At 38.0% G+C, this 11,890-nt stretch overlaps 1 long non-coding RNA gene across 1 annotated transcript; it reads left to right on the top strand.

Annotated features, from left to right (window-relative positions):
• The first annotated feature begins 10,673 nt into the window (after window positions 1–10,673).
• On the top strand, window positions 10,674–11,658 carry LOC149197876 (uncharacterized). Its single transcript, XR_016254237.1, has 3 exons — window positions 10,674–11,111; window positions 11,210–11,378; window positions 11,558–11,658. It is a non-coding gene; the product is annotated as an uncharacterized LOC149197876 (long non-coding RNA).
• The last annotated feature ends 232 nt before the right edge of the window (window positions 11,659–11,890 follow it).

The raw sequence follows: 11,890 nt of genomic DNA, 5'->3' as shown, positions 1-11,890 counted from the left end.
TTACGCATTAAGTTACTCCGGAACAAGCCTGATCATGCCCTGATCTAGATGGCAGATGGTTTACAAGCAGAATTGGCTGTCAACTTTTTTTTGAAGGGAGCTTTGCTATTCGGAAAACGATTGGAAGTTAACTTTTCAAAACATCCACAGATACACCCATCTTCAAACTCTATTGACTACTCAGGCTCTAAATTGAACCGTTTTAACCGACGCATAAACAAGGGCTTGAACGCACTGCAACAGGTCTTGAACTGGGAGTATATAAGTGTGATATAACTGTGACAATATTCCTGCGTGTAGGCACATGTTGAACACTACATGTCTGTAATCTACGTTGGAGCTCTAATACCTTCTGAAACGTATGTGAGCATCGATAACGCAGGAATTGTGGAGGCGTTTTGGCCTGAGTGATTGTACTGACAAAAAAAATAATAATAATAATAATAATAATAATAAAATAAAATAAAAAATTAAAATAAAATAAAAATAACGTATGCAGATTTTTGCAGAGAAATATTTCAGTTACTCCTAAAGGGACAGACGCAGAGGTCAGATATGTCAGGCTGCAGAAATGCAGAATATGGGCAGAAAATCGCGACTACAATATAGCTGACAGGATTCACTGTGAGGTAAATGTAACATTTCTGCAGGAAGGATAGTGCAAAAGGCAGAGAGGACAATTAAAATAGTGCACAATGGCAGAGCACCCAGTTTGAAGAAGACCACCCAACTAATGGTGGGAGAAGGCCACACATCATGGCTCTGATACCATGTTAAACACACACATGGCAACAACATAATATGAAGGATAAAACATGAGAATACATTTTTATTAACAAGAGATATACATTTATAGTACATGGTTTGACCGTTGGGTTTCACATCCCAAGGTCTCTTGGACTTCCTTTTGTCTATTCGGCTTCCACACTAACCCATTGAGGATTAGGTGTCCAACAGAAACATATCAAAGGATAAGAAAAATAATTATTTTGAGAAGGAATGAACAAAGATATTCAAATATTTGTAAGGAATGTCAAGTGTGTGAAAGAAATAAAGGAGAGACAATCATGACTCTAGGGTTACTTCACCCTTACAGGTACCTAATAAAAGATGGCAAGAGATATCAATGGACTTCATTATAGGTTTACCAAAACCATAAGGTAAATATTCCATATTTGTGGTCATGGATAGACTAACAAAATATGCACTATTTTGTGGAATTCAAAGGACATATATTATAAGCCAATTAGCAAAAGTGTTGATGAAGGAAATTCATAGCCTTCATGGATTTCCTAAAGTATAGTAATTGACAAAAATATAAAATTCATAGGAAAACTTTGGAAAGAGACATGGAAGATAAGGGGGACAACATTAACCATGAATTGAACATATCATTCACAAACAAAATGATAAACATAAATTTAACAAATGTTTAGAGAGTTATATCCATTTTTATTTTTAGACAAGCAAACTCAATGGATTAAGTGGCATCCTCTAGTAAAGTGGTGGTATAATACCACCTAGAACATAACTACCAAGATGTCTCCATTTGAAGCTCTTTATGGATATCCAACTCCTAGTATCACGCCATTTTTATAGAAGCATTCCAAAGTACATGTTGTAGACTCACATTGAAAAGATTGAATAAAATTTGCAAATTCTTAAAGAAAACCTTCAAATCGTCCAAAATATGATGAAACAACAAGCATATCAACATTGAAGCAAAAAAAATATTTCAAGTGGGGGATTTGGTAATTTTGAAGCTTCAACCTCATAAGCAATCCACTCTCAAACAAAAGAAAAATAAAATATTAATTAGCTCTAGTTTTTTAACATTCTTTGGAAGATTTAAGGAATGGCTTATGAGTTAGATTTGTCTGCTTCTTGCATTTGAAAGGTTTTTCATGGCTCTTGCCCAAGAAAGGTTATACCGTAGACTACATAAGTATAAATTTGTACTTGCCCATAGGGGGGAACTCAATTAGTGATCGTTGTGATATGAAGTATTATGTAAACCAGGAGATTCAAGGTCCAAATCCCCCATGGGTCAAGCCAATAAAAAAAGCATAGTTTTTACTTCCATAACTAGACAAAAAAAGGAAAGTTGATCTTAGACAAGAACAAGTTATAAATTGGCACTCTCTTTTTCTTTGAAATGGAATTGTCATGGAGTACTCAATCAAGTGGAATACTATGCCTCTATAAAATGTTGAAAATGTTAGCGAGAAAATGGTTCCTTGATTTGTGCCTTAATCAAAGGAACCACAACGAGTTTATCCTTGAACATGCATGAGTTCCTATGAGTTAGGAGATAATTACTAAAAAGTAGGATGAGATCCTAAATTTGGGAGTGCAAGAAGCAGTTGACTAGTGCTACTTAGTGGAAGGTCGAGTTTATTGTCTTCTAGTGTGAGTTATTTTGGGTAAAGGACGAGTTGATTGAGTTTGACTCCTAAATTATATGAAGGACAAGTTAACACAACCAGTGAGCTTTTGCTAACTAGTCAAACAACAATTTGACTTTCCTCAAATAGAACTTGCTAGTAATAGCTTAATCGAAGTTCTTATAAGGAGGAACAAAGGCATACGTTGATCATTATCTTGTGAACATGAGTTGGTCATACAAGGAAGTAGAGAGCACGGGTTGGTACTTGTGTGTTGAGGCTTGTGTGAGTTTGATAAAGAGCAGATAGGGATCAACAATCTTATAAGGGTTTCAAGCCTAGTTGAAGGCAGGAAAACAAGTTGTATTTGTAAGAGATCTAATACTCAATTTCTATTAGTAATCAAGCAGAGGGTTTTCCCAGTTGGGTTCCCTAGAAAAATATTGTGTTTAATTGTGTGTGAATGTGTCTTTAATTTTGTTCTATTTTGCTACAAATTTGAAGTAGAGAAATTATGTGTTTTAGTGAAAAGAAACTAGTTTTCAGTTTTCAGATTGTTCACTATAGCAATTGCAAAATTTCAAGGAAATTCTACATGGTATCAGAGCTATTACATAATTAAGCCAGCACAGGTTAACACATCCATCTTAGGGGCTTCGATCATAGGCTAAGGAGCAATTATATCTGGCCACATACCTTAAGGAGCTGACCTAACGAGAATATAGGGCGACTTATGTTCCAATCTCTTGTGATCTGATAAGGTTGAGATAGAGAGAGCTATTGGCCGAGTATTTTGCGAAGTTCTTTGCATGCCAGATACTTCTATGATCTGACCTCGGGAAAGCTCTAATCCCTAAGATAAGGTGTGACTTTTGGAGCAACGTTTTGGTGGGTTGCAAGCCTAGTCTGCTATAGTAAAGAAGATTGCATACAATTGTGAATCAACGTAGGAAAAGAGATATGCAAGAAGTGTCTAACACAAAGTTGAAGACGTATTAGAGACTGAGTTTAGGGCACCTCTGGGGAAGCCACAAGAGCCCTAAAGAGGGCAAACAAAAATAAAATCTTAGGTCACATGCATCGAACAATGGCCTTATAAGATGAAGGTAACATCAGGTTAAGGTATGTGGATTTGCTACTTATGTTGGTGGTTGGAAGGAGATGGAGAATTGGTTCTAAAGTATTTAGAACAACAAATCTTGAAGCCTTAGTTAAGGTCTTCTCAATGCATGTGTAGTCCCCATGGATCAACCCTTAAGTTTGTTTCAATAGTGCGTGCTAGGGTACATAAGTGGGGTGCATCATGAATGGTAGTAGGGTTTTCATGAAGTGTTGAGAAGAGGGAAAATTCAAGAGTTTTTAAAGGAGTTGTTCAAGGTGTGAACAACAAAGATTTGTATACCCTAGTTAGGGCTTCCCTCTAAGGTATGCTACCACTAAAAGACTATTCAGAAGGTTGATAAATTTGCTCAAATTTTTTGTACGTGAGAGAGAGAAGAGGGACCCTAAGAAGGAGACATATAGACAGGGAATAGTGGTTGTATTGCACAAAGATTCTATGTATATGCCAATCCTAAAGTAGGTCATTTCTAGTAACTATACATAAGTGAGAATTTATGGGTAAATTATATGGTTGATATAGTGAAGGGAAATATGGGCCAACGTGGAGCAGTGTTAGTGGAAAGAGAGTTGTGTTGAAGTAGTTGGAAAGGATTGTTCTAAAGGACTTAGGACAGTAGATTTGATAAGCCCTAGACTTGTGTAATTTGAGGAACAAATTGCAGAACAAAGGGAAGTAAGTTTGTAGCCCTAGATCAGTCACAGAGATGACTGTAAGTGGGCAGATTAGAAAGCGTGAGCATTGTTCACAAATGAAGTTGTGAACAGTGCAGGAACAATGCTGGTTATAGTGCAAGATCTAGTCTGGGTTTCAAACAAAGTTATTGGCAACGTGTGTACAGGTGGGAGGATTGTTAGAGGGCTGCCATAAGAGCCCAAAGCATAGTTTTGGTGAAGGGCTATGAGGCTGTTAGAAGGGAAGAAGTATCGGAGCCTAAGGAGTTAAGACTTGAAGGAGGCAAGGGCAACCAAGAGGGCTAGTGAACTAGCCCTAGTTCACTGTGTTGAGAAGGACATCTTCAGTGGAAAGTGGGCAACCTCCTTTTGCCCTAAGACTTGTCTTTTGTGGAGTAGCAGTGAGGCAAGTAGTGGGTAGGTTGAAGACCCTATGAGTTGGCATCCTTGATGGACAAAGGAGCAACTAGAGGGCAAATTGTTTGGGCCAAAGATTAGTGACCTAAAGGAGCCATGTTCATTGATAGTGGCAGATTTTGGAGCTGGAGATCCACACTTTCAGAGGGAGAAACCTTGTGTATCAAGACATGAAGTTCTCAGAATAAAGAAGTGATAGACTTGTAGAGCATGGTGGGAAAGAACAGGTTTTCAAAGCAGGTTTCATAGAAGAAAGCATAGAAGTCTTCTAGTGCAAAGGCAACAACTGCAACATCAAAGAACTTGGTAGTGTTGGAGACAGATCCATATGGATGAGGTTCTTCCAGAAACACCTTCCTCGCTAAGAGGGAGTGTTGAAACTACTAGCAATAAAAGAGTTCCTTGATTTGTGCCTTAATCAAAGGAACCACAACGATTTTCTCCTTAAGCATGCATGGGTTCTTATGAGTTAGGAACTAGTTCCTAAAAAGTAGGATGAGTTCCTAAAATTTAGGGTGAATCCTTAAATTTAGGAGTGCAAGAAGTAGTTGACCAGTGCTAATTAGTGGAAGGCCGAGTTTATTGTCTTCTAATGATGGTTACTTTGGGTAAAGGACGAGTTGATTGAGTCAGGCTCCTAAATTATACGAAGGACGAGTTAACACAACCAATTAGCTTTTGTTAACTAGTCAACCAACAATTCAACTTTCCTCAAATAGAAATTGCCAATAATAACTTTATCGAAGTGCTTCTAAGGAGGAACGAAGGCACAATTTGATCATTGTCTTGTGAGCACGAGTTGGTGAGGCAAGGTAGTAGAGAGCACAAGTTGGTGCTTGTGTGAGTTTGATAAAGAGAAGATAAGGATCAACAATCTTATAAGGGTTTCAATTCTGGTTGAAGGCAGGAAGACAAGTTGTATTTGTAAGAGATCTAATGCTCAATTTCTATCAGTAATCAAGCAGAGGGTTTTCCCAGTTGGGTTCCCTAGAAAAATATTGTGTTTAATTGTGTGTGAATGTGTCTTTAATTTTGTTCTATTCCGCTACAAATTTTAAGTAGAGAAATTATGTGTTTTAGTGAAAAGAAACTAGTTTTTAGATTGTTCACTATAGCAGTTGCAAAATTTCAAGGAAATTCTACATGGTATCAAAGCGAGTACAAAATTAAGCCAGCACAGGTTGACACATCCATCTCAAGGGCTTTGATCATAGGCTAAGGAGCAACTAGATCTGGCCACAGACCCTAAGGAGTTGATCTAACGTGAAGAGAGGACGAGTTATGTTCCAATCTCTTGTGATCTGATAAGGTCGAGATAGGGAGAGTTATTGGCTGAGTATTTTGTGAAGTTCTGTGCATGCCAGATACTTCTATGATCTGACCTCAGGAAAGATCTGATCCCTAAGATAAGGGTTGTGACTTCTGGAGCAGCGTTTTGGAGGGTTGCATGCCTAGTCTGCTACAGGAAAGAAGATTGCATACAATTATGGATCAACATAGGAAAAGAGATCTGGAAGAAGTGTCTAACACAAAGTTGAAGGAGTATTGGAGGCTGAGTTTAGGGCACCTTTGAGGCAGCCACAGGAGCCCTAAAGAGGGCAAAAAAAATCTTAGGTCATATGCACAAAACAATGACCTTATAAGATGAAGGTAACATCAGGTTAAGGTATGTGGATTTTCTACTTATGCTGGTAGTTGGAAGGAGATGGAGAGCTAGTTCTAAAGTATTTAGAACAACAGATCTTGAAGCCCTAGTTAAGGTCTTCTCAATGCATGTACAGTCACCATGGATCAACCCTTAAGTTTGTTCCAATAGTGTGTGCTAGGGTACAGAAGTGGGGTGCATCATGAATGGTAGTAGGGCTGTCATGAAGTGTTGAGAAGAGGGCAGATTCAAGAGTTTTAAAGGATTTGTTCAAGGTGTGAACGAAAAAGATTTGAATACCCTAGTTAGGGCTTCCCTCTAAGGTACGTTACCACTAAAAGTCTATTCAGAAGGTTGATAAATTTGCTCAAATTTTCTGTACGTGAGAGAGAGGAGAGGGACCCTAAGAAGGAGACATATAGACAAGGAATAGTGGCTGTATTGCGCAGAGATTCTATGTATATGCCAGTCCTGAAGTAGGTCGTTTCCAGCCTCTAGTAACTGTACAAAAGTGTGAATTTATGGGCAGAGTATATGGTTGATACAATGAAGGGAAATATGGGTCAACGTGGAGCAGTCTCAGTGGAAAGAGAGTTGCGTTGAAGTAGTTGGAAAGGACTGTTCTAAAGGACTTAGGACAATAGATTTGATAAGCCCTAGACTTGTGCAATTTGAGGAACAAATTGCAGAACAGAGGGAAGTAAGTTTGTAGCCCTAGATCAGTCACAGAGATGACTGTAAGTGGGAAGATTAGAAAGCGTGAGCACTGTTCACAAATGAAGTTGTGAACAATGCAGGAACAATGCTGATTGCAGTGCAGGATCTAGTCCAGGTTTGGGACAGAGTTATTGGCAATGTGTGTACAGGTGGGAGGACTGTTAGAGGGATGCCAGAAGAGCCCTAAGTATAGTTTTGGTGAAGGACTATCAGGTTGTTAGAAGGGCAGAAGTATTGGAGCCTAAGGAGCTGAACCTTGAAGGAGGCAAGGGCAACCAAGAGGGCTAGTGAACTAGCCCTAGTTCACTGTGTTGAGAAGGACATCTTCAGTGGAAAGTGGGCAACCTCCTTTTCCCTAAGACTTGTCTTTTGTGGAGTAGCAATGAGGCAAGTAGTGGGTAGGTTGAAGACCCTATGAGTTGGCATCCTTGATGGACAAAGGAGCAACTAGAGGGCAGACTGTTTGGGCCAAAGATTAGTGACCTAAAGGAGTTGTGTTCATTGATAGTGGCAGATTTTGGAGCTGGAGATGCACACTTTCAAAGGGAGAAACCTTGTGTATCAAGACACGAAGTTCTCATAATAAAGAAGTGATAGAATTGTAGAGCATGGTGGGAAAGAACAGGTCTTCAAAGCAGGTTTCATAGAAGAAAGCAGGGAAGTCTTCTAGTGTAAAGGGAGCAGCTGCAACAGCAGAGAACTTGGTAGTGTTGGAGACAGATCCAGGTGGATGAGGTTCTTCCAGAAACACCTTCCTCGCTAAGAGGGAGTGTTGAAATTGCTAGTGATAAAAGAGTTCCTTGATTTGTGCCTTAATCAAAGGAACCATAATGATTTTCTCCTTGAGCATGCATGTGTTCTTATGAGTTAGGAACTAGTTCCTAAAAAGTAGGATGAGTTCCTAAAATTTAGGGCGAATCATGAAATTAGGAGTGCAAGAAGTAGTTGACTAGTGCTAATTAGTGGAAGGTCGAGTTTATTGTCTTCTAATGTGAGTTATTTTGGGTAAAGGACGAGTTGATTGAGTCAGGCTCCTAAATTATAGGAAGGACGAGTTAACACAACCAATGAGCTTTTGTTAACTAGTCAATCAACAATTCAACTTTCCTCAAATAGAAATTGCCAATAATAACTTTATCGAAGTGCTTATAAGGAGGAATGGAGGCACAATATGATCATTGTCTTGTGAGCACGAGTTGGTGAGACAAGGTAGTAGAGAGCACAAGTTGGTGCTTGTGTGTTAAGGCTTGTGTGAGTTTGATAGAGAGCAGATAGGGATCAACAATCTTGCAAGGGTTTCAAGCCTGGTTCAAGGCAGGAAAACAAGTTTGTTTTCAGATTGAAATAGGTTGTATTTGTAAGAGATCTAATACTTAGTTTCTATCAATAATCAAGCAGAGGGTTTTCTAGTTGGGTTCCCTAGAAAAATATTGTGTTTAATTGTGTGTGAATGTGTCTTTAATTCTGTTCTATTTCACTGCAAATTTGAAGTAGAGAAATTATGTGTTTTAGTGAAAAGAAACTAGTTTAAGTTTTCATATTGTTCACTATAGCAGTTTTCAAGGAAATTCTACACAAAATGCTAAGTTGGAAAACAAGCAATTCATAAAGAAACATTCTTGATTACAAGATTTGACGATGAAGTTTTTTTAAAGAGGGGGGATATGTGAGGTCCTAACCCTCATTCATTCACTCATCATGCTCACTTTATACCCCATTCACAATAAAGGAATTTCATTTGAATATGCATCTTATTTTGCACATTGAATATATTGTAATAGGAGGTTGCCCTGTTAAAAAGTCCCCTTATTCATGAACTCTTTATCATTATCAAGGAGTGGAATTACTTATTCTTTCTATTTTTATGCTATTTAGGGTATTTGGTACATAACAAATAGGTTATGGGAAATGAAAACTAGTAATTATGAAAATTTAATGTTCAAAAATCAAAGGTAGCATGAAAAAAAGACGAAACCTGGGAAAACATAAGACTAACTAGCTTCATGACCCACATTAACTAATGAAATACTACCACACTGCAAAACAAACTTACCATGAAGAAAACTCATGAAGACCCAAGCTTACTCAAACACTATAACCCCCATGCCATGAATGCCCTAAGTATAGTTTAGGAAAACATAAGACTCACTAGCCTCATGACCCATGTTTTTTGTTTTTAAACTAGAATGTGAATTTTATATTTATATGCAAGTTTGTGTCTTGATCACAACAAATATCTCAAGTAGTACATAACTATATCTTCAAAAAAAAATCAGAGTTCTGTTATCCAACAAAACTACAAATTTTTCCAAAGGGACTCCAAACTAGACAACAAAAAATTAGGTTTTATAGGTATATACCTTACAAAACTGACCCAACAAAAAACAAAATTTACATGTCATACTATTATTTGATTGATAATGCAATCCTTCATAACCGTGCAATACTAATCCATTTAGCTTTAAGGAATAGGAGAAGGTCTCATTCAACCATTGATTTTTAAATCTCCCAATCTTAATTTACACCTTTCATTAGCACATAACTCTGCATCTTTATTGAGATCACATAGAACATGGAAATATGCTATTGAAGAGAACCCTTCCATTTCTTTTTAAATTCTTTTCTTATGACTTTCTAATTTTTTGTCCCTCAGAGAGGACACAGAGAGGATCCCTCCACCAAAAGCTAAAGAAGAAGGATGAAGTCTCCCAAAACAATGAGAGAAGCTACTTGATTTTCATTGGCTAACTGAATCCCCTAGTAGAGGGCATAAGCTTTAGCTTGGTTGTTTGTCATGCATCTTAAGTCCCATGAATACTTTGCAACTTTAACTTCCTTAGGGCCATAAAACACCCATCCCTCTCTTGCCACCCCTAGCCTCATGACCCATGTTAACTAATCAAAGACTACCACATTGCAGAACATGATCTTACAATGTGGAAAATTAATAAAGACCCAACCTCACTCAAACCATTATAACCCCATGACATGGATGCCCTAATTATAGTTTGTATAGTGCTCAACGAGGGTTGATGAAATTTACTTTCAACATCCTTTTTGCTAATGACTCCATGAACACACTAATCGAAGCACTTAATAAAGCTAAAAGTTCCTCAATCTCCCCATAGTTAATCGAGTCTCAACTATAAGCCAAACTATGAGATGTGAGGCATTTCATAGACAAATTATCAAGATAACAACCATGTGAAAAGTCATGCATCATTTGTAAGGTGTATATAAGAGCTTTGTACCTTTGCCATTCTAGTAAGTCTAATCACCACCTTTTTATTAACTTTCAACTTGGAAAGATGTTAAAGGTATATAACAAATGACATAATGTGTGAGGCCTTTGATAGACAAATGAGCTAGATAACAACCAACTAAAAAGTCATGTATTGTTTGTGAAGGGTATATAAGAGCTTTATAACCTTGTCATTCTAGTAAGATTAATTGCCATCTTTTTATTAACTTTTCAACTTAAAGAGATATTTTCCAACCTAACCTGTAAATTTGGGTAGACCTCTAGATTGGTTATTAAGAATATTGATTAATGGTTATGATCGACCCATAGAGAAAACATGAATAGGAGATCTACAATATAAACAATCTTAAAATATAATCATCATACATCAACCATATGAAAAAGCAATGTGTTTTTGCTATCTTTAGCGTTATGGAAGTTAAAATAGTTTATTTTCTTTCCTTCTAATGTTAACTCTAAGTGAGTGGTGAAAATGTAAGAAGCCAGAGTAGATCCTGTTGATTCGGTTGAAGCAGAACAACCACCAATAGTAGCATCCGTTAAAGACCCATCACCCGCCCAATTTCATAAGCACTTGCAAAGACAACAGTCGTTGTTCGAGGTCCTGCCCCAGTTATTAGTGATCCAGTTGACTCAGCAGCTTATGCAGTTGATTCTTATCTGTATTTTCAGAAGTGCTGGGGGTAGCCCCGCCCTTATAGTTTAGAGATCGAGATCGAGATAAAGACCCAGCTTATCTTAGTACGGAGGGGCAGATCAGGAGAGGCTAGCCTGTGGATTGCAGGAAGTTCTGTGGTGTGCTGGAAGTTCATATATGTTTTTCGGCGCCAATTAATGCACCCCAGGAAGTGAAGGTCAGGGTAACCGAATGCACCCAGGAAGTAGTTTTGTGGTATGTGCTGGAAGGGACTGAACGTGGTATTGATTGTTTTTAGGGTTAAGTAATGTAGTCACTTAATAACGTCGTTGTGAACGGGTTTGTGAATGCAGAGACCGGTTTGTGGAGAAGGGACCCGTCGGGTTAGATTTATCTATAGAGGACTCACTTTGAGTCTGCGGCAAAACATTCGACCTGCATTCGAACTGCATTATCCCATGGATTCCCCAACCCGAGCAGACTCCGTCTGTGCGTATTGGTGACTGTAGTATTCAACCAGCGGTATTATTAATTGTGTTCACACAACAATATTTTTTTTGTGGGTTTTTCTGAGCGATTTTATAGTTTGAAGAATCTGTGTCTGTGAACAAACGTGTTCTCATTATCGGTCCCAGAATATTAGTCTGTTTGAAATAGATATTTGTTTTGGAGAATAAGTTTGATGTTTTTTTTTGAAACAGAGCACATTGGATAGAGCAGCAGAGAAGACAGGACAGTGGACAGTGCGGCAGTTGTGAAGAAGTCAGATCAACATACTTTGAAGGGTTAAGCGTCAAACAGAGGTAACCCGAAACACATTTTTGTTTTTAGAATGGCAGAACAATACACTCTCAGAATCTCAGAAATCAAATGGTAACAACTATGCTTCATGGACAATTTTAGTGGAACCTGATTCTGTGCTTTAAAAATTTAAGGGCAACAAGGAAATGGACAGAAACCAAAACCACACTAAACCAAGATGCAATCGATAAATTTGAAACTCGAAATAGGGACGCCTTTGCTAATTTTAACAT

Source organism: Pinus tabuliformis, chromosome 2_2, assembly GCF_031772625.1.
Source record: "Pinus tabuliformis cultivar Carrire ecotype Pingquan chromosome 2_2, CPIR1, whole genome shotgun sequence".
In the NCBI taxonomy this organism is placed as follows: domain Eukaryota; kingdom Viridiplantae; phylum Streptophyta; class Pinopsida; order Pinales; family Pinaceae; genus Pinus; species Pinus tabuliformis.
Note: the sequence above shows the minus strand (reverse complement) of the source record. Positions and strands in the feature narration are given on the sequence as shown.